Source organism: Cololabis saira, chromosome 4 (assembly GCF_033807715.1).
Source record: "Cololabis saira isolate AMF1-May2022 chromosome 4, fColSai1.1, whole genome shotgun sequence".
Taxonomy (NCBI): Eukaryota; Metazoa; Chordata; class Actinopteri; order Beloniformes; family Belonidae; genus Cololabis; species Cololabis saira.
The window spans coordinates 28,701,152-28,725,630 of record NC_084590.1 but is presented as its reverse complement, the minus strand read 5'-3'; positions in this window follow the sequence as shown (position 1 = coordinate 28,725,630).

Sequence of the window (24,479 nt, the reverse complement as noted above, 5' to 3'; positions counted from 1 at the left end):
CTAGTTGAAAACAACACAAGCACATTCAAATAAGCAGGTGGTCAAGAATACCACAACATTCTGATAAATAAATTATTTAAGAAGGTTACACTGACTCACCAATGACAGTTGACTCTTCCATAACCCAAAATAATCCAGGTAACGTGGAAAACGGGGTAACATTCAAAACTTTGTAGGTTTTAAACTTTAGCGCTAATCTCCTTCACGGCAAATTTGCTGTGACTGTTAAGGCTGATTTATGGTACCGCGTTACACCAACGCAGCGCCTACGGCGAAGGTTGCGCGTCGCCGCATAACCTCGCCGTAGACTGCGCCGTACCCTACGGCGTATGCTCTGCGTCGATTTAACGCAGAACCATAAATCAGGCTTTACAGCCAACCCGCTTTGGCTCACGGCGCCGATGCGTTCAGGACAGTTGTAAATTAAGAATTAGAACATTCTGTCGTTATTATAGCCTACAATTTATGATGATATATGAATTGCACATATATTTATTGATATGCACAGACTAGCACACATTTAGGTCTGTAATGGAACGTGACTGTTGATATTTATAAGGGAAAAAAAAAAAAATGATTTTTTTTTTTGTTTTTTTTTTTAACTCAGTCAGACGTATTCGCCGTATGACTGCGTGAACCGAACCGTGACCCCCGTACCGTGACGGTACGGGACGAATACAAATACCGTTACACCCCTACTATTCATAAATGTTTTCAACATAATTGTACAGTTAAAGTAAGTAAAAGAGCAATCTACTGTAGTCCTTGTTAGTATTGTCAGAACAATGCATGCACAGATAAAGACCTTAAAAAGCTTATTTCACATTTCACACAACAAGGGCCAATGCTTCAATTTTCATATGAAAATATTTGTGAACGTTCATGTGCCACAGGCCAACTGAAAGATTTGCTGTGTTTGGTGGTACTGTAGCTGATGATTTAGACATGTCTCTGTCTTCTATTTATTGTGACATTTTTACTGTGCAGCTTCTGCAAGAAAGTCTAAAGAGGTCTACTGTTCGCACTGCAAAATAGTGTCGTATTATAGGATATTATATTTGTAAAGCAGAGCGGGCTCACTTACACATGGTACATACAGGTGTGTGATGTTTGATCATTTCTTTTCTACTGGTGAGGCAGTCCACTACATTGGTCTGAAATGAATCAGGCAGAATAAATTATTTTAGTATTCCACGGAGATATCTCTTCAACTCAGTGCAAAGCATCTGCATCAGAACTGTCTTCCGTTTGGCTACAAGGTCAGGTTTTATATTTTAAGATCGTACATCCCTTTCTCTGTCCGAGTCCGCATAATAATCTCAACAGGACAAAAAAGAAAAATGTGCAGGATAGACAAGGGCAAATCATATTTGAATAGACGATTGAGTGCTTATGTGTCAAAAAACAGCAAGATGTTCAAAGAAATGGTGACGGGCTTAAAAGAAAATTATTCTTTTCTAAGAAAAAAATAGGATATGTAATGATCATAGGCTTTATTTTCAGTGAAATCACAGTATATAATCATTTTCAGTGCCCTCATAATTGTACAGGTGCAGTAAGGCGTGTAATCATTCTTAATAAAAGGTTTGGCTATAAGTGGTCTGTGATACAATGTTGTTCCTATTGAAAATCTTTGCATCTTTGCACTCCTTGCTCTCCTGAACATTATGCTTCATACCAGGACCTTAAATGGCCAGAAATAAAAGACCACTTTATATCTGGAGAGCGTTCAAAAGCTTATGGTTTTATATTTCGTATTTATTTGCATTAGCAAAACAAGACATCTGCATATTTTTGTTGTCACAAAGAATGGCAATTTGCAGTCACACTTGGTAAATGTGAAACACATTTGAGCCCAATATATGGCACTTTTGCTGAGTGTGAACCCATAAGACCGAGATAAAGAGTGTAGGTCCAGTTTGAGGAATGCATTTGTAGGTGGAAAAGGTGAGGGTGTCTTGACACGATTTCACAACATTTTCCTCCAGCGCCCAATTGTCATTTTGTATTTTATTTGTCAATTAAATATTAATTTCTTTATTTAGTTGTAAAGGCCTGCCCATGGAGCTTAGAAAATCCTTGTTGGCAATTGTCACCAATTTGCCTCAAACGATTCATGTCGGAATGCGGCTGAGGTGGCAGATGTATCCCACTGATGCTGGTTGGTGCATGCTCCACACCCCAAGCTTAAATTAATTTAGTTAGTAAGGTTAAAACTTTTTTTTACAGGTTTGTGACAGATCCCTTTCCGACCTGAGAAATTGCACTGCAGCCCTTAACATTAAGCATAGAAATCTGACATTTTCAACTACTGTCAGGGGGTGGTCATCCAAGACAATGAAGTCTACAGTTTTCTACAGTTTTCTGTGTTATTGCTGTTGCTTTTTGGCTTTCTTGATGATTTTTTCTTGACTCTGTTTTTTTTTTCTTCCATTTTGGCTTTATAAACCCCTTTTGCCCTTCGATGTGATGGCTTTAAAGCTTAATACTAATGTTACCTAACTAACAGTCCAACAACTCACCTTTCCCTCCATCCCAGTGTTGCATAGCTTCCTGTCCTGGCCTTTAGACTAACAAAGAAGAATTATTTTTATAAATCTTGTGTGGTATCAGATAGCGCCTGATGTAAAGCGTCACCTTGTGGTGTGTACGGTAATCTTTTCTGCTAATGGTGTTGTAAAACATTTGATTTAAAGCAGCAGTTTAACATGAATCCACACTAGTGTGGACATATCCTAAGAATGATATGAAAACATTCAACAAGGTCCTTTTTTCCCTCTCAGTTCTGTTTAGCTTTTGACAGTTATTATTATTACACTGTAATCACCAGTGTCCTGTTTGTCCCCTGTGTATTCAAAGCCCTGTCTGCTGTCAGTTGCCATATCTTCCTGTCGTTGTTGCCTGCTCGTCTCCTCTGAGACTCTCAGGATTTCTTGTTGTTTTCACTTTTATTTTTTTACTGTCATTGATTCATCTTTGGCAGCATGGTGGCTTGGTGGTTAGCACTGTTGCCTCACAGCAAGAAGGTCCCCGGTTCGACTCCAAGGCCATGGTCTTTCTGTGTGGAGTTTGCATGTTCTCCCTGTGCTTGTGTGGGTTCCCTCCGGGTACTCCGGCTTCCTCCCACAGTCCAAAAACATGCATAGTAGTATGTCTGGTTGTCTGTCTCTATATGTGGCCCTGCGACTGGCGACCTGTCCAGGGTGAACCCCTGAAATTAGCTGGGATAGGCTCCAGCAGACCCCCGTGACCCTGCAAAGGATAAAGCGGGTATAAATAATGGATGGATGGATGGATGATTAATCTTTAACTTTTCTTTGATGGAATTTGAGCTGCTCTCTTTTACCCATGTTTCCCAGCAACCTTGTATTATTTTAGATGTCTCAGAATAATCTGTACTTTTAAAGGTTTGTTTTGGTTCATTTATCTTAACAATCTTATTGACATATGGTTTAACCCTTCTAAGTTATACACTATTTTATTACAAAAAAAAGTCACAGTCAAAATAACACACCTTGTCTTCAGTGCAATTTATCCATTAATGCTGGTCCAACTTGGGTCTTGGGGACAAAGAGACCAAGATGTCCCTCTCCCCACCTAACTCCTCCAGCTCTTCTGAAGGTACACCTGTTCCCAGACCAGTGTAGTGTCAAAAGTAGGGATAAATATAAAGTATGTTAACCTGAAAGTGTTTACTATAAAAACAATAATGATGAATAGAACATGATATATTCAGAAGCAGGATAGTATGCATTGAAGTATCTAACAAATGTTATAAATTGTATCTCACAAATACATTTTCTAAATGCTATGAAATACATGACATTCAGATGATTCTATGATTTATATTTAGGGCCTGAGCACTTACAGTGCGAAGGCCCTATTGTATCTGTAGGAATTTTTATTCTTCGTTGTCGTCGTTATTCTTTCTTTCTTCTGACGAAAACGTCTGTTTGGTGATCCAACTCTGAGGTGCAGATGTTCATAAACCTAGTGGCTGTCGAGAAAATTCAAAAAGGGATGTAGACGGACTGTTTTACTCTCAGCCGTTCGCGGCTCCAGCTGATTTCTCATCAGCGCCGACACAAACAAAAGTGTTGCGCAATCGAGTACGTCACCACAGCTTCACCCCAACCTGCCCACTTCTCACCTGGGGGTGGAAAAACAAACGGGGACAAAACGGGTGGAGCCGCGACGAGCCGCGCCGAGCCGAGTCGGGCTGAGTAGGAACTAGTGCGAAAGCGCCACTAGAAAACTTCAAGCCTCAAGCCCCACAATACGGTTTGACGTACATGCACGAAAATCGGTACACACCTGAATCATGTCGCAACTTAAAGAAAAGTCTCTTGGCGCCATGGCTGAAACCGAACAGGAAGTCGGCCATTTTTAATTAATCGTGTCATTTTGGCGAAATTTATGCCATTTCTTCAGCCGCTTCAGAGCCCGAACCGTAACGTGCACCCAGGTGTGTTATACATCAAAATGTGCGGATCCTGCGACAACGCGCATTACTTTTCTCTTTCAAAAGCGTTACCATGGCGACGCTAGACGCCAAAAAGCGCACCCCCCCTTCATCTGATTGGTACATATTTGATAGTTCCCCAAAAGTCACCAAATTTTGCATGCAAGCCAGGCCTGGCAATAAATTTGATATTTCATGGTTTGCATTAATGGGCGTGGCAAGGTGGCTCAACAGCACCCCCTAGAATAGTTTTCTCTGCCATAACTTTTGAACGGGTTGACATAAAGACTTGTGGGTGGTTTCATCGGACTCGGTATTGAGTACTTGACCATAATTGGTGCAAATTAGCCCCGCCCCTTATTCTGATTGGTTGTCCCTATTTTCTGCTATAACTTTTGAATTGTTTGACATAGAGAGTCATGGGTGGTGTCATCGGACTCGGTATTGAGTCCTTGGCCATAATTGGTGCAAATTAGCCCCGCCCCTTATTCTGATTGGTTGTCCCTATTTTCTGCTATAACTTTTGAATGGTTTGACATAGAGAGTCGTGGGTGGTGTCATCGGACTCGTTATTGAGTCCTTGAGCTTCACTGGCCTGAATTAGCCCCGCCCCTTCTTCTGATTGGTTGTCCCTATTTTCTGCTATAACTTTTGAATGGTTTGACATAGAGAGTCGTGGGTTGTGTCATCGGACTCGGTATTGAGTCCTTGACCTTCATTGGGCTGAATTAGCCCCGCCCCTTCTTCTGATTGGTTGTCCCTATTTTCTTTTATAACTTTTGAATGGTTTGACATAGAGAGTCGTGGGTGGTGTCATCGGACTCGGTTTTGAGTCCTTGACCATAATTGGTGAAAATTAGCCTCGCCCCTTCTTCTGATTGGTCGTCCCTATTTTCTGCTATAACTTTTGAATGATTTGACGTAGTCATGGGTGGTGTCATCGGACTCTGTATTGAGTCCTTGACCTTCATTGGCCTGAATTAGCCGTGCCCCTTCTTCTGATTGGTTGTCCCTATTTTCTGTTATTACTTTTGAATGGTTTGACATAGAGAGTCGTGGGTGGTGTCATCTGACTTGTTTTTGAGTACTTGACCTTCATTGGTGCAAATTAGCCCCGCCCCTTCTTCTGATTGGTCGATATTTCATAGTTCCTATTTTCGGCCATAATTTTTGAATGGTTTGACATAAAGAGTCTTGGGTGGTGTCATCGGACTTAGTTTTGAGTCCTTGACCTTAATTGGTGCAAATTGCCCGTGCAAGGGCCCGTTCATCGCTGCTTGCAGCTTTAACTTTTATTCAATTTTTAATTGTATTATACACAACCAGTAAACAATGATGGACAAAGGCATCTCAGTACCTGTTCAGAGGGTTGCCAGGGCGTGGCCACAGGTGCTGCAATTGACACCATTTAAAATTGACTGAAACATATTGAGACTTGGTTAAGCCAGTTTAATTCAAATTCAACCACTGAGGGAGAAGTACACCATTGTTGTTCAGCAAATCAGAGTTTATTCTTTTGAAAATATAAGAATGTAACCACCCACAATGTGAATTGAGGAGTGTGCACATTTTGTCAGTCTTGTTCTGGATCAAAACCACTACCCTTGTCTGCCAATCCACAAGATTGCACAGTGTCCATGCAATGTTGCAGAGGCCTGTCAACCAAGACAGCCCTACATCCAGAATCTTGGGGAACTCAGAGTGGACTTTATCTACACCCAGAGTCCTGGCACTGCAGAACTCTTCAACTTCCTCAGGATCTCAGCTCCAGTAATACTGAGGCCCATCCCAGAGTCAGTGGACTCAGCTTTCTCTGTGGAAGACATGTAAGTAGGACTCAGAATAACCTATACGTAGTCCTGCAGGATTCAGAAAATCCTCAAAGTATTCCTTCTGATGACATCTCCAGCTGAGGTCAGCAGGACCCCACCCCCACTATACCCAAATGATGAAGCACAGCTTTTTCGCCTAACAGTTTACCAGAATCTTCTTGTAGCTACCAAACATGACATTTCATGGCTTTAACAAACTCCCAGCCTCCTTCCGGGAGTTTGTCCGGCCATGGCTGTAGTCAACTTGGCCTGAAGGCACCATTCAGTTGCGTCTGGAGTCCCACAAGCTAACCAGAGCTTAACAGGACTGTTTTTAATCCCTTAACCTTTAATGTCACGATAGAATCCAGCTTTTCTAAATTATGATGGACAATATTGTGACATGCACTTTGAGTGCAGTCCTGCTGCAGTAGGTAGTTCAGTCAGTAGTTCATTAGTTCAGCATATTGGAGTTTATCCAATATTACAGATACAAGAGAGAGAAGAGAGTTCAGAAATGCGGGTATCACAGAGGGCTGGGATGACCACTTGGAGTTCGTCTGACCACTTAACATATGCACATTTGATTTTTGCATAAGCAGGAAGAGTAATATGTCTGAAGGCCTCCCTTTTTCCATGGATTCCTTCTTCAAGTTTATCTCGTAAGCCTCACAAGTGGTACATAACCCTTAAACACTATCATGAGTATGATCCATTATGTCAAGAAGTGCTAGAACATCTGCCACCTTTCTAAGACTTTACATGCACTTTACTAATTACAGAAACAGTGATGTGTATAAACAAATGGATATTGTCCCCTCCTAAACACCATGAGGAATATAATGAACAAGATCATGAAGATGTGGTCACACAGAACAGACCTTTTTTTTATTCCCAAGCCAAAATGTCTTTAATTGATAAGACAGTTAAAATAGACCCATTAAACACAAACAATGTATAATGTGAATGAGGTCTATTCCACACATAAGGGACCATCTCTTTAGAAATAAATTCTATTCCGTTGCAGATATAGGTATTAATCAAACCCATTTGCCTTTTCCTTTCAGGACAAAACCAACAATGGTAGGGTGGGATGACCTGTGTGTACTCGTGCCTTTTATTTTGGTGCATATTTTATTGGTTGTGTTTGGTCATTGCCCACTATGTGGATGTGTTTTGAAAGAAAGTTGTGCAATTTCATCTTACACAATGATAGGAGGAAACCTCGATAGACCTATTTCAGTAATGGCATCCATCTAACTTGAGCTTATGCAAATGTGTGAAAATGAAACATTGGGCATTTCAGGCAAAGGAATTATTTGTTCTGGAGAGTGGGGCCATTTATCACATATAATGTGGCTGTGAAAGTCTTGGCGAGATAGAATTTTATTTGCGGGGCAGTCAGCAGAATGTCTCCACATCTGAGGGTGAAAAAAAAAGAAGAATATTCTTGGACTGTTTTTAAATTTGAAACAGGATTGAAAAGACAGCACACCATTATCTGGCTCAATGCAATTACTATGGTGGATTTGCTCAGGAAAGATTTTCTTTTATCATGTTTATTCAAATGTTTATGTCCGTCCCTCCATCAGGTTCTTCTCTTTTTTGATGTGTGCTCTAAAATTCATCAGTGTGGGTGGATGGTTTAGGTCTGCAGTCAACTTTAAAAGAAACAGCCTACAGTATATTATGAGGACTACCAAGATGCTACGGGAAGGAATCTCTGTTCTTTAATGCACATAGCATGCAATGGCGATCAAAGAAGTAATAAACTGTACATCTAAATGCACATTTCAGAGGGTAGTATACAACAAATGATACTGTTGCATATACACCAGGACAATGAAAGTGATGGAAAGTGCTATTGTGATGTGCTTATGCTGGTGTGTTGTGTTTCAGTGTGAGTTTATAGCCTTTTAAAGTGGAGCACTGATAACAGTTCAGGAGACCTGGTGTGATTTCTTTCTTTATAAGCACTTGAATTAAAGATGCACTGGACTTGGCCTCACCCCACCTGAAACTCTCCTCACTTGTTCCTCCCCCCTCACTTCACTCTCGCTTTTGCACGCACGCACGCACGCACGCACACACACACACACACGCTGTGGGTTATGTTGACCAATTACAACAATGTTAGCACTGTCTGTCTCGGCATACTTTGATAATTAGAAATCCAACCATGTTTCTCAATCTCAAGCATTGTTGCTTAAGGCGCAGTCTTAGTTTGGATGAAGGCTGATTAAATGCAGTGCATGTTATTCATCGCACCAGCCATAACAGCCTTAACAGAGCAAAGGAAACCAGAGCAGAGGAGACAAGTGAGTGGGGTGTTGGAGGGAGGACAGGCTTGGAGTGTGATGGCTGTCTCTCTGGGTGTCAACCTCTTTAATCATTATGGCGAGGCTTTGAAGAAGCCAGCACAGCTGTTTCAGTAAGCAGAGGAAGATTTGGTTTGTGTTTTGTTGATTTGATTCCCTGCTGTTTGCAAAGCATAAAGGGGCATAATTCCTGTTTGATGATGTGACAAATGATATCGTCGGGCTATATGCTGGGCATGCGCTCCATGTTAGAGTTATAGTCATTGTTTCTAAATGATCTGCTATGTTAAGATCCCTTTTATAAAAGTTGCAACATGAAACACCTGTCATTGTGATGAGCATGGGGAAGTGCAGATATGTAGATGTGTTGACTGCAGGTTTCTTACCAAGGAAAACACATATGGTGCCTTTGCTGTTATACATTTAATTGCACAGTGAGGCAACAGTTAAACAAAACCATGATTTCTCAAGTAAGATAATTAAGGTGCTGTAAGATGATGTGAATATACAGGAGGAAATCTTTGTTTTGTTTAAACTTGGTGAAACTGCAATGAACAGATGTGAGAGAGTTTCAGGAGTTGAACATAATGCAACTCTCAACTTTAATGATTCCACTTCTGGAAAGAAAGAGCAATTATTTGTGGTATACGATTAGGTGCAATCTGCCAATTATTGATTATGTATGTCACTTTATTGTTACACGACTGTTAATGTCTGAATTGTGAAACCATGCAACTAAATGTATTCATGCCCCGCCCAACTTGCAGCCTTGCCTCTCTTTTTTTACCTCTGTGGTTGTCCAAAACAAAACCAGTTAAACCACACATTTATTTAAGATTTCTCATCATTATCAACTCCTTCAGAGCATTGATGATGCAAAGTTCTGGATAAGCTATGGCTCAATCAAGTATTGTTGCAAAGACCCAAAAATATTGTGAGTGCAAGCGCTCACTTTCCGTCTCTTTCTCTGTCCTCTAGAGTAGTGGCTCGGTTGCTCCTCGCATCATCTTACATTTAAAATCGAAACACTGGTATTGTCAGAGGTTAACTTTATAGGATGATGTTGCATTTGTAAAAACAGTGACTGCTGGTTACCACCAATTGTTTCTGCTTCATGAAGCTATTTGATAACAGAAACTTTAAAAATGTTGTTGCATTAAAGGATATAATATGTGAGCAGAGTCAATAGTCATATTTGCATTAAAAATACTACACATTTTTATGAAAAAACACACAAAATAACAATTTATATGATACACATTTGCAATGGCACGAAAATACAAAAAACTACACTGTCTGAATAACAATGGGGTTTGTGGCCTGACAGTTTAGCTCCTGTGGTAAAGCGTGCAGGAGGAAGATGAACATGTCTCTGTGGCTGCTGATGGTAAAATCATTGCGCTGCCTGAAGACAAATCTGAAGGCCGCTCAGTGTGAGGCTAAACTTACAGTAGTCTTAGATGAGCCGGGTCGTGGGGCACAAAGCCAGAGACGTCTGGCTGTCTCAGAGGTTTATGGACACATAACTAAACCCTAATTTGGATAGCAACACAAGGCATGTTCCTCTCATGAGAGAATCCAAAGATAACGTTGTGTGTACCAGTCATGCAGCATCTGAAAAATCTGCCACATGCCTTGATATCAGCTTGTTTACTTCTGTAGTGCCAAGAAGCCAAGAAAAGTGCCTTGTTGACATCTTCAAAATGAATAACCATTTTTATTTTAGGAATTATGTTTTTACCAAATTTGTCAATTTTGTATCTGTGTCCTTATTCTTTTAAATAAATAGTGTATATCGACCACCCACTGCTGCCGCTATAAATAGGCCTGTCTACATTCTGTATTCTGAGAACATCCATTATTCCCATGCTTTATCACTTGTTCATGATATCCATCATTTGCAGCCCGGTCCCATGTTATTGATCTTCTTTTGTCAGCCATTGTCGTTGTCTGTTTCACTGTGGATATTAAACATAACTTCAGCATCCGTGATTGAATCGGTTGAATGCTTTTAAGAGATGTTGGAGAGTGTTTGTAAAGTAAAATGAAACATTCATTAACTCAGTGTTATGCTCCATCTGTTTTTCCTACACTAATATCCTGGTCCCTGGTTTGCCTAAAAACATTTCCTGGGCCGTGGTCCATCGATGCAGTGTGGACGCATTGATTCAAGGGTGGTGTCTTCAAGATCACAAAATGGGAAAAAATATACTTTGTCTTGACACATTCATTTTTTTTTTTGTTTCTTTTAGTTTGAGTCAATGCCAATCAGGCTAACCCCTAACTGAAGATGACATGCTTCTCTGGAGAATCCACACTTAATTTTCCAGGAGGTAAAACAGTTACACAATTATGATGATCAAATTATTGGGAGTCTGGGAGGGAGGATGAGAGCCATGAAAGGGTGGGCAGGCCGATAGAGAGAGATGCATGATAAGATGAAATGAAAATCCTGAGCAAAGAAGGAAGGGAGATTGGAGGTCATGAAAGGATTTGTATTGGCAGAATGAAACACAGAGCAACAAAGGCTGTTGTCCTGTTCACTTTGACATTTTTCCCACAAAGCAACGGAAATCAGTTTCATTTGCCGTATCAATTCACCTCAGTCTGCCTTGCATTGTGGTTTTGCCTGCTGATTTCTTGTTTTGTATGTTATATTGTCTGTGCTGTCTGTTTTATTTTCCCCATCTGTAAGACTGCACATAATTAAGACTGAAATGTATGTATATAAACTCCATCTGGAACAACTGCTGAAGAACACTACCTCAGAAATGTCTGAATAATTTAAAACAAAACCTGAGACGCAGGTAGAAACACATGAAAAGTTAGGAACCGTGTTGCCCTTTGTTTTCTTTTTGACCCAAAACAAATAAATGATTTGTTCACGTTTTTTGATGTTACAGTAATAGGTAGATTAAATTTCTTGCCAGAAATACCCCAACCTGTTCACACTCATGTGTTGACAAAGCTAAACAGGTAGCTTCACACTAGTGTTGCACTATTTCTTTCTGTTCCAGCTTTGGTGTAGGTGGAGATTATATTGAAGTTTGTGACATTTCTATAAAGTGAATCACCACCTTGTTTCAAACTGAAGCACAGATAATGTGTTTAACCCAGCCACCTGCTGCAGTATAGGGATTGTTTATAGACTAATTCCTGCCATTAAAAACAGCATTGAATATACAGTACATGCTTCAAAGTCCCAGAGGTTTACAGGAGCTGGCGATCACAACATGAACTGGACAATTCAGAGGTAATTTTCCAATGAAGCTGAGAAACCTTCTGTCGGAACATTTTTTTGGGCCGTTCCGGCCTTCTTTCACCCCCGGTAATGTCTTAATTCAAGCAAAAACATAACCATTGAATACATGCCCACAATATAAAAATAGGTGTTTGGATAACAGGGGGGTACTTGTACTATTACTAGTAATATTACTAAATGACACTTGTCCTTACCAGTGCACATTTACTTATGAAAAATAAAATGTCTTTTGCAGTTAGTGACTACAACTATGGCGCCAGAATAAAAGTAAATTCATATCTATATCATATGCATCAAAACCCCCCCATCACATAAAAGCTTTCTTCCCTCAGGCCATTGCTCTGCTGATCTTTCAGTAGTCCTAGAGTGTTGAATGTTTTTTGCATTATCTCTATGACTGTAGGTGCTGGTTCTGTTTTGTATATCTTGTACATCGTGTACATATATATTTTTTTATTGCCGTAGCCTTTTCTATTTATGTATTTATTTATTTATTTATTTATTTATTTATGTTAAACCTTGAAAACAAAGTCTGCCTAATCAGTTCCATGTGGTTTTGCTCAAACCTGGCGAATAAAGTTGATTCTGATTGACGTGACAATGACAACTCTTGACCAGGTGAAAATGGCTGTTACTTGTTAGAGTATTCTTTTTGTCATTGGTCAAATTCATTTTACAGCAACATCTGTCCAGAAGAAACACTCTTTAACTTTACAAAGTAAAATGTTTTGGGATTCGAAAAAAAAAAAAATTATAACAGTTATATACAAGAGGAATTAGCTGGTTCTGTCTTATATTACCTCCAGTATTTTATTATGTCCGACAGAAAACCTCTCTTTCTGACCAAACGTGCTTTTCTAGTACACCACTTACAGATCACAGATTGCAATGACGGTTTAGTCCTTTGTGCGAAGAAAAACCAGCCCATCTTGTGCACTTTCCATCAAAGGAAGAGACATGAGAGTCGCACTGATGTGAATACTTTGAATAGCCTGAAGCATAAATCACAGATACCCCCTTGACACTCAACCATAATGGATCAAAGGCATGGATATACTATCGTTAGTCGACAGAAACAACAGCTGCATAATTGCACTTTAAACACATTTTCATTAAGCAACTTCGTGTTACTCTATCAGGATTGGGCCATACAGTTAATGCCCTCGGGTTCAAATCATAATTAAGATGATGGTTTGTGGTGGAAAAAAGTAAATTCTTTCAAAAAGCTAAGCCTCATGAAAATATAATGAAGTGAAATGAATAGATGAAATATGAGCCCCTCAAGCATCTATGTTATTGTCTTTCACAGTTTTACTTAGATTTTTTTCTTTTGCAATCTGAAATAAATGAAGCAGTATTAAACTCCAGCAAACCTAGCATATTTTTGTTTGTGGACAAAACACAAATATTTCTTTTCACAATTTTTTTGCCCATTGTGTAGCTGTGATCGTTAATGGGAGAAGTCATGCGTTTTATGAACTGTGCACTTTTTAATCATTTATCAAGTTTAAGAAATACAGGGAAAGCAAGTTGTGACGAATATTATGTATATGTTTAAATTTTTTTAGGAATACATTTTAAGTGTTTTCCAGCTCTCAAACATTCAGACATTCCACTTGTCCTTGAGCTGTCTCATCTGTGGGGTACACATGTTTATGAGATTTTTATGTATTCATAAGTTAAAATTTTTGCTGCCTCTAGCCAAACTATTAGGCCCTTTATCTTCATGGTCGAATATCTCATCAAAGAGTCAGTATCATTGTCTGTTTGTGTAAGGTGGATTCAAACTGGTCGAGACAGAATCAAAACAACTGGAGGTACCTGGGGACTTTAATAACATGCAGAGGGGGTGGATACTTTATGAGATGCTAAGGGCATGTGGCTCATTATAATTACAGGAAAGTGTAAATTAGATTATTTCAAACAAAGATGCTAATGAATCACTTCTCATAAGAGAGAGAAAGCCAGCAGGAAGCCAGGCGGATGATAGTAGTGTGACTGTGATGAACTTGGTCACAACAGGTTGGACTATATATGTAAATGTATAAAGTATACAAGGCAAACTGAGTATAGAAAATGGATGAATGGATTTGCGGGATGCATGATGTGCAAAGGATATTATACTTTTTTTTTTTAAGTTTCGCTATATTGAGTCATTGTCCATGTTGAGAGTACTGTTTGTTGAATGATGCGGATTAGGTGTGGTAGAATATGCAAAACTGAATGGTAATGTTATTTCCTTATACTAGTCAAAGGAATGTTTGGTTATTCGGTTTCGGATGGGGAATGCCAGATATGTACAACATATAATCTGACATTGTATGTCGGAATCTGTTTTATTGTGAAGATTAGTTAAACCTCAATTTGATATGACACATCGATGTGAGCAAACCAGGCTTTTAATGTAATTTACATTTTGGTTTATCAGCAGGATTTCCTGGACAAGCATATTTCTTTATATGTTGTGCTGCAAGTTGTCTGCTTTAGTGGAATCTGTAGTAAATTATGTATGTTGATCATACATTGTCTTCCAGGTAATGCATTATAAATTGATATGAACAATGCTGGCCAATGTTAAAACCCAACAAGAGTCAAAGACAAGTTGCTTTTGTAATTCTAGCCACCCATGAGATAGAAGCAAGGCCATGCATTAATTTTGAAGGCCGGCTTTCACTCGTGCTCAATACCACTCACAAGCCTCTATCAGATTCTTCCCTTATGTTAAAAGAGTATACCTCAGGTATATTCCTCCAGTTCCCCTGATTATCCATAGCACTGCATCAGTTAGAGCGTTGTGAGAAACCTCCTAACCTCATCTTCGGCTTGAATGTTTTTAGAAGTTTCACATTAACTGAAACCATGCTGTTCTGTTTCAAAATCTGTCTTTGTCATTTTTTTCTTTACTATGTTGTCTAGTTCCAGGTCAATATTGTTTTTTATGTCTCACCCAGGGGTCACGCAGCGCAAATGGGGGATCTGTTGGCCACCAGAAAGAGAGAGTGATAGAAATAGTGGGGGAAAGTGTGTGTGCAGCTGCTCTTTGGTGTGTCTAGTGCAGAACTGATTTAAGGCCTCAGGCCACAGGAAGAAGACTGCTCTACACTCCAGGCACGTTCCTGAAACTAGCAGTAGAGGAAGCACTATTGCCATTCAGCAGCGTTGACTGCAGACGCCTAAATGAGTCTGTTCTGTCCTGCAAAGTCCAATGTGGCAGTCAGCCACTTACTCAGCCTCTCCAGCTCGTACCACCCCCCCACCCCGCTGCTACATTCTGTCTTGCAGTTCATCCGTCCTTTCTCCTCCTCTTTCAAACTGTCAGTCTTGAACCTCAACCTTCCCAACCTCAGTCTCCGTCACTCCCCCGCTCTGACATTCCTTGTATAGCCATGCATTTAATCTCGCTGGCACATTTTCTGTACATTCGCACTCCATCAGCCCAGATAGCAGGCTGTGATTGGTCAGTGTCCATTTATTGCAAGGACCGAGACACTCAACAACCTCTCATGATCACAAATCGTTGCAGGGTTTGCGGACGTGCAGCTTGTCTCATAAAAATACAACCTTCACACAGCTACACAGTTGAAACGCTGGCAACCCTGCAACCGAGGAGGCTCTTGACGTTGCTCTGTTTGTTCTTGAGGGTTTCTTTGTGCTAATGATGTGTGTGACTCTCTCAATCAGTCGGCATTAAAAGGAAGACTTTATGCTAGAAAAATGTATTATAACATAAAAACATATTTATTATCTAACACATAAAAACCTCCCATTGCATGATCATGACAATCATAATAATTTCAATTATCGAATTAATTTACAGAAATAATGGCTCGATAAAAATAAACTTTGCTGAATAGTTTGCTAGCTTAGTCAATCATAAAAACCAACCATGTAATTTTACTGTCGTTCACTATTGTCCATTTTAGCTGTTGCTGTCTTCCGTTACATAATATTTCTTAGTTTTACATTTTGTATCCTTGACAAATGCCATAAGGATTTCTTCTTTTCAATAAAAAAAAACCCAACAAACATTCATTTATTTAAAGCTATTGAGATTACAGTTTTGTTTTGATTATAATCTTTTGATAATTTTTTTTACTACTTGTAATATTTACTAACCACTATGTTTGGGTTCTGGGAGGGACTGGTGTGTAATGCTCTGCTTTGCGTCCAGTGTATGCGGCGCTACAGTCATGTTAGTAATGTCTTTTGGTACCTGGAGGTTGATGGAAGACGAGTGTGGATGGGGCAGTATCAGGGATGGGGTGATGACAGCTTGTGAATTCTGAAAACTTTATCTGTCCCCTGCAGCCTGCCTGAGCAGCTTTCTGGCATCTCCTGTGGGTTGCTTCGAGTATGGCTCTCCAATTGAGGTCATGGCACGCGCTGATAGGATGCTATATTCCTTCATACCTCAAGGCAACGAGACAAAGGTCACTTTTAAGAACAGTAGCGGAGAGTTAGCACATCTCACTGCAGGCTCACCAACACACCCAAACTATCCCAGGACATCAGCATTAAAGCTAAAATAAGGAGATATATAATTGTTCTAATTATTTTCATTGAATTCAGTTTAAGTTTAACTTTTATTCAATTTCTTTCTAGAGCTGAGGAAGTTGTCTCACAAAACTTGGACAATTTGCCTTCAGAGGTTTTTAAAAGGCTCTCATGTAATAAAATTCAGTAAGAGGAATGTTTGGTCAACTTTTACTTGCCATTGTCTGATAACAGTTTCTGATTCATGTATTTTTGTAATATATGAAAACAGAGATGACTTTTCATCATTAATATTAGTTGAGACTCAGACTCTGTGTGTTGTGAGCAGCATTCCAACTTTTGATTAAATATTAACCAGTCGACTTTTCATTTAGTCATTTAATGGTTTCAGCAGTACACTGCCTTTTAGATGTCCTTATAAAAATAGTTTGAGTGAGCCCTAGAATCTTGTGGTCAGATTTTCTTTTCTTTATCTTGTAGTTGTTGCATTATTGAGAAATTCGGACAGAAAAAATGTTATAGTGTTATGGTTGTTATAGAGCACTATAAAGGGCAGATAAATCCAAACCTTTCTTCGTCCTGGCTTCAGATGCGGCAGCTCTCATTTCTTTTTCCACTGTTTGTCCCTTTTTACAAGTTCACCTATAAATTGGTGGTCAAGCTAGAGCAAAAACAGAAAAAAAAATCTATACTGCTCTCCCACTCCTTCCGCATTGCATTGATTTTATGATTAAATATCAATTTGCATGGCATGTATTGTTGCAGCACTCAAACATAGTGTAACATGTTTAGCGGTAAATACGTATAAACCACCTTTGGTGCAGCATTTTCATCAAGTTGCATTTGAGACCGTTTGAGACTTATAGCTTCTTCTTTGCAGCAGGTTAGGAGAAGAATTTATCCAGTTTGAGCTCTTGGGATAACTATTTACAAGATCCTTTTCAATTTCCATGTATATTTTGACATACAAATCCAAGCGTTAACACACACAAAGAACAAGCTATTATAGTATAAGACTCTCCCAAGCACTTTCACACACTTGCTGCACACACTTGCTGCACACACTCAAGTTCATTAATTCAGTCAGTCACAGCTATGAAGTACAGCACACATTGTAAATTAGTTCTCTCTCTCTCTCTATCTCTCTCTCTCCCTCTCTCTTTTATATATATATATATATATATATATATATATATATATATATATATATATATATATATATATATATATATATATATATATATATGTATGTGTGTGTGTAGGGAATTGTAGTTATACCTTTTTTTTAGTTTTAGATCCAAATCCTATCTTGCACAATGAGAGTGGTTCGTCTCGGAGCTCTTGCAACCAACGATTGCTCTTTCTGCCTGCTGCATCTGGAGAACTCTGGGGGGCTGAACAGCAAGGACTGAGAGAGGAGGCAAGCAGCGCCACACTTCCAGCTCCTACTAGATCACATTTGTCTCCGCAGTGATGCTACACCTGCGTTCATGAACTCAGCCCTTTTTGCTGCAATCTCTTTTGCATGGTTAAGAATTCTAGTGGAGGTAGTTGAATGGATGTTAGCAAATTTAATGAAGCAAATTTAAATTTGCTGGCGGCTTCTGGATTTTCAGGCTTTAAAAAACGTATTACCAGTTCTCAAATATCTACAGAGAAACAGAGAAAATTGTTTGGACCAGTGTTTCTTTCATTTCCTGCTCATGACCTTGGTAACGAAAAACGACGCTGAAAATAAATGTGTCACAATTTCTGTCTTTCTCACCATTACAGCGGTGGTGGCTCTTTCACAAAGGGGATTTTGTATTGTAGCTACACTGTACTGACCTTTTCCAAGTGTATTTTAGGCACAAATCTCTACAGATGCTTTTAGTGAATCCCATTTACATACTTCCAGAACATCAGCATGCGTTTGACACAAATCTGTTGGTAGTTGTATGGATGGCCCATGTAAGGAAGCCGGAAGTCCTTAATGCGGCAGGCCTCCCACTTTTGGGCCCATGCTGTACCCTTCTTTCTGTATCCTCTTGTGTCTCATCTTTTCTGTTTGGTAAAGGCCACTAAATATATCATATGTCCAAATGTTAAAAAAAAAGTTTTTGCGTGCTGTGTTTTTAGTTTTTGCATATATATCAAGTATGTGTTTCCTCTAGCATTCACAGCACATTGTAAGATTTTCCTTAGTGACGACTTACAGTTTAGTGGTATCTTACCATCTGTTGCACATGCACATCTTTGTAAGTCTTGCAGTCATGGACAGATATGCAGTGGTGTTTTAATAATGTCAAGTTTATTCTCATCATCATCATCATCATCATCATCATCATCATCATCATCATCATCATCATCATCATCATCATCATCATCATCATCATCATCATCATCATCATCATCATCATCCTTCAATGTAAATATTGTTCCACCACATTATCCATTTTCAGAGGTTACCTATATTGTAATATATTCTGACCCGGCAGCTCTGTGAGTCAGTCTCATCAGTGTTTGTGTTAAATAGTGCTGTAAAGTGATCTGTAGTTGTCAAAATATACGAATGAGATGAGTCTAAAGTTACTTGTGACAGGTTTTTGTTGATAGTCGAGACATGAGAACCCAAGAGCTAAGCAATGCATTTTTCAAAGTTAGCATAATTTCTTCAAATTAAGTCAAAACTGAAGATTTAACATGAAAGTGAAACATTTTTGTGAAGGGAGGACATTCGTGGTTTGTGAAATATGTATGAATATTACCTGTGCAACATTTGCACTGCAAAAACTCAAAATCTTACCAGGAATATTTGTCTTATTTCTAGTTAAAATGTCTCATTTTTAGTCAAAAAATCTCATTACACTTAAAACAAAGGTCATTACCAGAAATATAACTTTTTATTTCAAGATTTTCACCTTTTTCAAGTAAATTTTCACTTGAAATAAGTAGAAAAATCTGCCAGTGGGACAAGATTTATCTTCTCATTACAAGCAAAAAAATCTTGTTCCACTGGCAGGTTTTTCTAGTTATTTTAAGTGAAAATACTTGAAACAGGTGAAAATTGTTGTTTTTTCCAGTGATGACTCTTGTTTTAAGTGTTTAAGCCGCCAGAGTCCTTAAAAACATAAGGAAACTGGACCATATCACACCGGTCATGAAATCGCTCCACTGGCTTCCAGTGAGTCAAAGGATAGAGTTTAAAATCTTACTGCTGGTCTACAAAGCACTGAATGGTCTTGGACCAAAATACATGCTTGATCTGTTAGTTCCTATAAGCTCCCAGACCCCTGAGGTTCATCTGGATCTGGTTTGTTGTTTGTCCCAAGAACCAGAACCAAGCAAGGTGAGGCAGCGTTCAGTTATTCTGCTCCTCACCGGTGGAACAAACTTCCTGTAGACCTGAGGTCTGCTCCAACTGTCAGCTCCTTTAAATCAGGCCTAAAAACATTACTGTTTACTGAAGCGTACTAAATTAAATACTTACCTGCTGTACTTTACTGCCCTTATTTTTAACAACTTGTGCTTTGTATTATTTTACCTTTTTTCTTATCATTTTATGTCATTTATTTGTTATTTAAGCGTACTCTTAAATTAAATACTTTCTGAAAACCGTGAATTAGATGTGTACCTGCTGTACTCTACTGCCCTTAGTTTTCAGCAACTTGTGCTTTTTATTATTTTACCTTCTTTTCTCATAATTTTATTTAATTTCATTTGTTATTTACTGTCTAATTATGTCTTGCCGCTTTTAATGTTGATGTAAAGCACTTTGAATTACCTTGTGTTGAATTGTGCTATATAAATAAACTTGCCTTGCCTAAGTGTAATGAGATTTTTTTGACTAAAAATTAGACATTTTAACTAGAAATAAGACAAATATTCTTGTTAAGATTTTGAGTTTTAGCAGCTATAGTGTGTCTATTCGTTATTTTTAAAATTCCCATTTAATAATCAGTTGCACTGAATAACTGAAGTCTACAACTCCCTTTACATTGGCGAATACTCCATGTTTAACGCGCTGATCTATGGAAGCATATGAGGGACTATATTCAAATTAAAATGCATTTGCGGAAATGCTTTTTCATTTTAAGAATGTGCCCGCATTATTTGAGTCAAAAATGAAATTGGTAATATATAATCCGAATTGCATTTTATTTTTCGTATTCAACACTGCTCATTCTTGTACTTAATTCAAATTAAAAAGAAAAAGACGTTTGAGATTTAATTTTCAAATCATGCCTCAGCAAATAGTTCCCAATATTCAATTTTAAATCTAAAATTAGAAAATTAAATCTCAAACGTCTTTTTCTTTTTAATTTGAATTAAGTACAAGAATGAGCAGTGTTGAATACGAAAATTAAAATGCAATTCGGGTCAGTGTATCTTTTGGTCATTGGATTTTTCCATCATGAGTGGGAATCAAAAAACAAAAAACGATTGGTTTATTTGATTTTCCTTTTAAAACAAAAAACAAATATTGAATTACACTGCATTTTTTCTTTTTTTGTGTTAATATGATTTTAACAAAGATTCAAAATACGCTTTTATTTTCATTTTCTATTTCATATAAGAAAAATGAAATCACTAGTCAACAGGAATGAAAAAACGAACCAAAAACAACCGTTTATTCATATTCGTGCACCGGAAGCTGGCATTTACAACCGAGTGAACTTAGTTCTGGATATTTGACAGGCATTCCTGTGACAATTCTCTCCAGGGGAAGTTGTTCTGTACCACCCCGTCCCACTCCAGCCAGCCACTCTAGGCTACTATTCCCCCCCCCCCCTGTTTTCTGCGCTGCATTCACACTATACGCGAGGCATGTATTTTACTCGTATTTACTGACATTACGCCCCCAGATGTAGCTACAGTTGTCATAGCAACAGTAAACACCAGGTCAAAGCAGCAACGGGACTGTGGTCATTTGTTGTGGGGATAATGGGCTGACGTCAGTTCTAGAGCTTGTTAAAAGATAGAAACATGTTCTTTACCACAGGCTGCTGCATGTTAGCATCTCAATATCATGTGAAAGTTCACTCTTCTGATGGATTTGAACTACATGCATTTGCAGTTACAACAATGTCAAGACGGTCATTCATGATTTCCACTGCAGCCTCCATGTTTCTACCGGGAGAAGGGTCGTGAAAAGCACGGAAAAATAATAATAAAGAAAAAAAACTAGAATAGGCTACAATATGCCGACAGTCCATTATGCCGAAGGTCGTGCTATAATTGTTACAACGTTTGGGTAGGCTGTGACCTTCATCAGGTTAACTGTCAGACAGCAGAAGAGGACAGTTCATGTAGGTGGAAAAACTCATTGTGTCATTCAATCTTCATTCATAAATTCTGGCTCAGGTCAGGAGATAAATATCTATCCATACAAAATAAAGAACAACAGCAACAACAATAATAATACATCTATTAGACCAAAAGGTAAAATAAAATTAACTTAGGCTTTTTTACCCACAAAATGACAAGATGGTGATAAAATGAAAATAATAAACTCTATTGTCATAGAACTTTTCTAAGTTTGCAAGGCACTTCAAAAACAGATTTAAAAAAAAGCACAGATAAAAACAACACAGACAACGAAATATACAGGCCCTTATAGCTTATAAGATAATATAATAGGCTATATTAGGCTATGAATAATTTTATAAATGCACAACGACGTCTGAGTTAAGGAAGTCTGAGAGAGAGAGAGAGAGAGAGAGAGAGAGAGAGAGAGAGAGAGAGAGAGAGAGAGAGAGAGAGAGAGAGAGAGAGAGAGAGAGAGAGAGAGAGAGAGAGAGAGAGAGAGAGAGAGAGAGAGAGAGAGAGAGAGAGAGAGAGAGAGAGAGAGAGAGAGAGAGAGAGAGAGAGAGAGAGAGAGAGAGAGGAGAGAGAGAGAGAGAGAGAGAGAGAGAATTAGCAGAGCCTGCAGATGTTTAAAAGTCCAAACAACAGTATTTACTCACAAGAAGTGATTGTAATCAATTACATAATTTAAAGTAGATTTTTACTAAATATGATAATATATCTAGGCCTATGCGTGGTCTAATGATCAGCTCTCAACGTAAGACTATTAAATTCTCTGTGGATTAATGCTCCACCTGCATCAATTGGATCCTCGTCAAAAGGACATGTCATGTTCGTAGCCTAATAGTAGTGAAAAGAAAAGTTGTAACAGTGATTTTTTTTTTTCTAATCAATGAAAGACGGCATAACTGCCTCAACTGCACACTGACAGAAAAGAGGAGGGAAGGAAAAACGCAGGTGTAATCCACAATTAGTGCACTGAAATGTCAGGAGACATACGCATCTGGATTAGCCTGTGTCATACAAATATGTGATTAGAATGCAGACAAAAGATCAAAACAAATATGAAACAGAAAAATAATGCAGTTTAATTAATCAAATAAAACATCAAAATTATGGTCCTCCATCTGTAACTTCCGGTGCACGAATATGAATAAACGGTTGTTTTTGGTTCGTTTTTTCGTTCCTGTTGGGTCCGTGTATCTTTTGGTCATTGGATTTTTCCGTCATGAGTGGGAATCAAAAAACAAAAAACGATTGGTTTATTTGATTTTCCTTTTAAAACAAAAAACAAATATTGAATTACACTGCATTTTTTCTTTTTCTGTGTTAATATGACTTAACAAAGATTCAAAATACGCTTTTATTTTCGTTTTCTATTTCATATAAGAAAAATGAAATTACTAGTCAACAGGAAGGAAAAAACGAACCAAAAACAACCGTTTATTCATATTCGTGCACCGGAAGCTGGCATTTACAACCGAGTGAACTTAGTTCTGGATATTTGACAGGCATTCCTGTGACAATTCTCTCCAGGGGAAGTTTGATTTTAATATTTAATTGGTCGGGTTTACGTGACTCGGAAATGGCTCTGTACGCGGCAGTTCGGGTAACCATGGTTACCATGGCGGCGCTGAAACAACAGATTAATGATTATTTTTTAAAGATTGATTAAGGACTTGTTCCACAGCGGTTTGACGCACAATGACATTTCCTGCACGTTGCAGCAGATGTGTCTCCTGCAATGCTCAGAAATGAGCGTCAGAAGATTCTGTGCTCGGCATGATCTGAGGAGAAAAAGACGCAGAGCTGGAGAGCGCTTTGATTCAATCTATTTATGAGGTTTTTATTCAGATGTCCACAGTATATTGTAAATATACACACTGCATGCGACGCGAGCGAGAGTCAGCGTCAAAAACAGTTCCATTGCTTTATTTTTATTGCACTGTCTACACTGGTTGCGAGCGACGCGGCGTCGTTTTGAGCTGGACTTTTGTCGCACGCCCTGCTTCTATTTTCTTCCCGTCGGTCGCTTTGAAAGCCGGTTGAAAGTTGAAAAAAAAGTTGAAAGCGCTGTAGGAAACAGTCATTCCAATACAAGAACCTCAATAAAGTGTCAGCTGCTGGAGGGAGATCGCCAGGCTGGAAGGTTCTGATAAGATAATAAGATATAATAAGAATCTTATCTTAGGGCTTAATTTGTGCCGGATCCTGCCGGATTTCTCGTGTCCTCTGCTTTTTCCCCACATCCCAGTAATGATCTGACATGCTGACATGTTTGCTGCTTTAACACCACACGCCGGTCACTCACGCTGTTCGCTGTTTCATTGCGTCACCGTTCGGTTTTTTCCCCACTTATTCCACCGAATAATAAGCTTGTTTTCTGTTTAGAAAGTACAAACGTAGGAAGATTACAAGTAATCACCATTTTTTTACTTGTCCCTTTACTCTTTCAGGAGTAATTTTAGGAGTTTCTTTCAGGAGCGCATAATTCAGGAGTGAATAAAGGCTGATTTATGGTTCCGCGTAAAATCGACGGCGTAGGGTACACGGCGACGCGCACCGTTCGGTGACTGGGCCGCGTAACCTACGCCGTAAGGTCTGCGTTGGTGTAACGCGGTACCATAAATCAGCCTTTTAAAAGGCGAGTCTCAGCTGTCAATCAAAAGAACGTGGTAGAACGTGGGGCCGATGACGCGTTCAGTGTTTCAGGACAGAGCGGGTCCGATGCCACGCAGTGTGACGACAGTCGGACGCTCGCATGCAGTTAGGACAGGCTTTTAGGGAGCCGTAGCCTAATTTTTGTTGACCGCTTTGATCACTGATCACCCCGATCACGTTTGCAG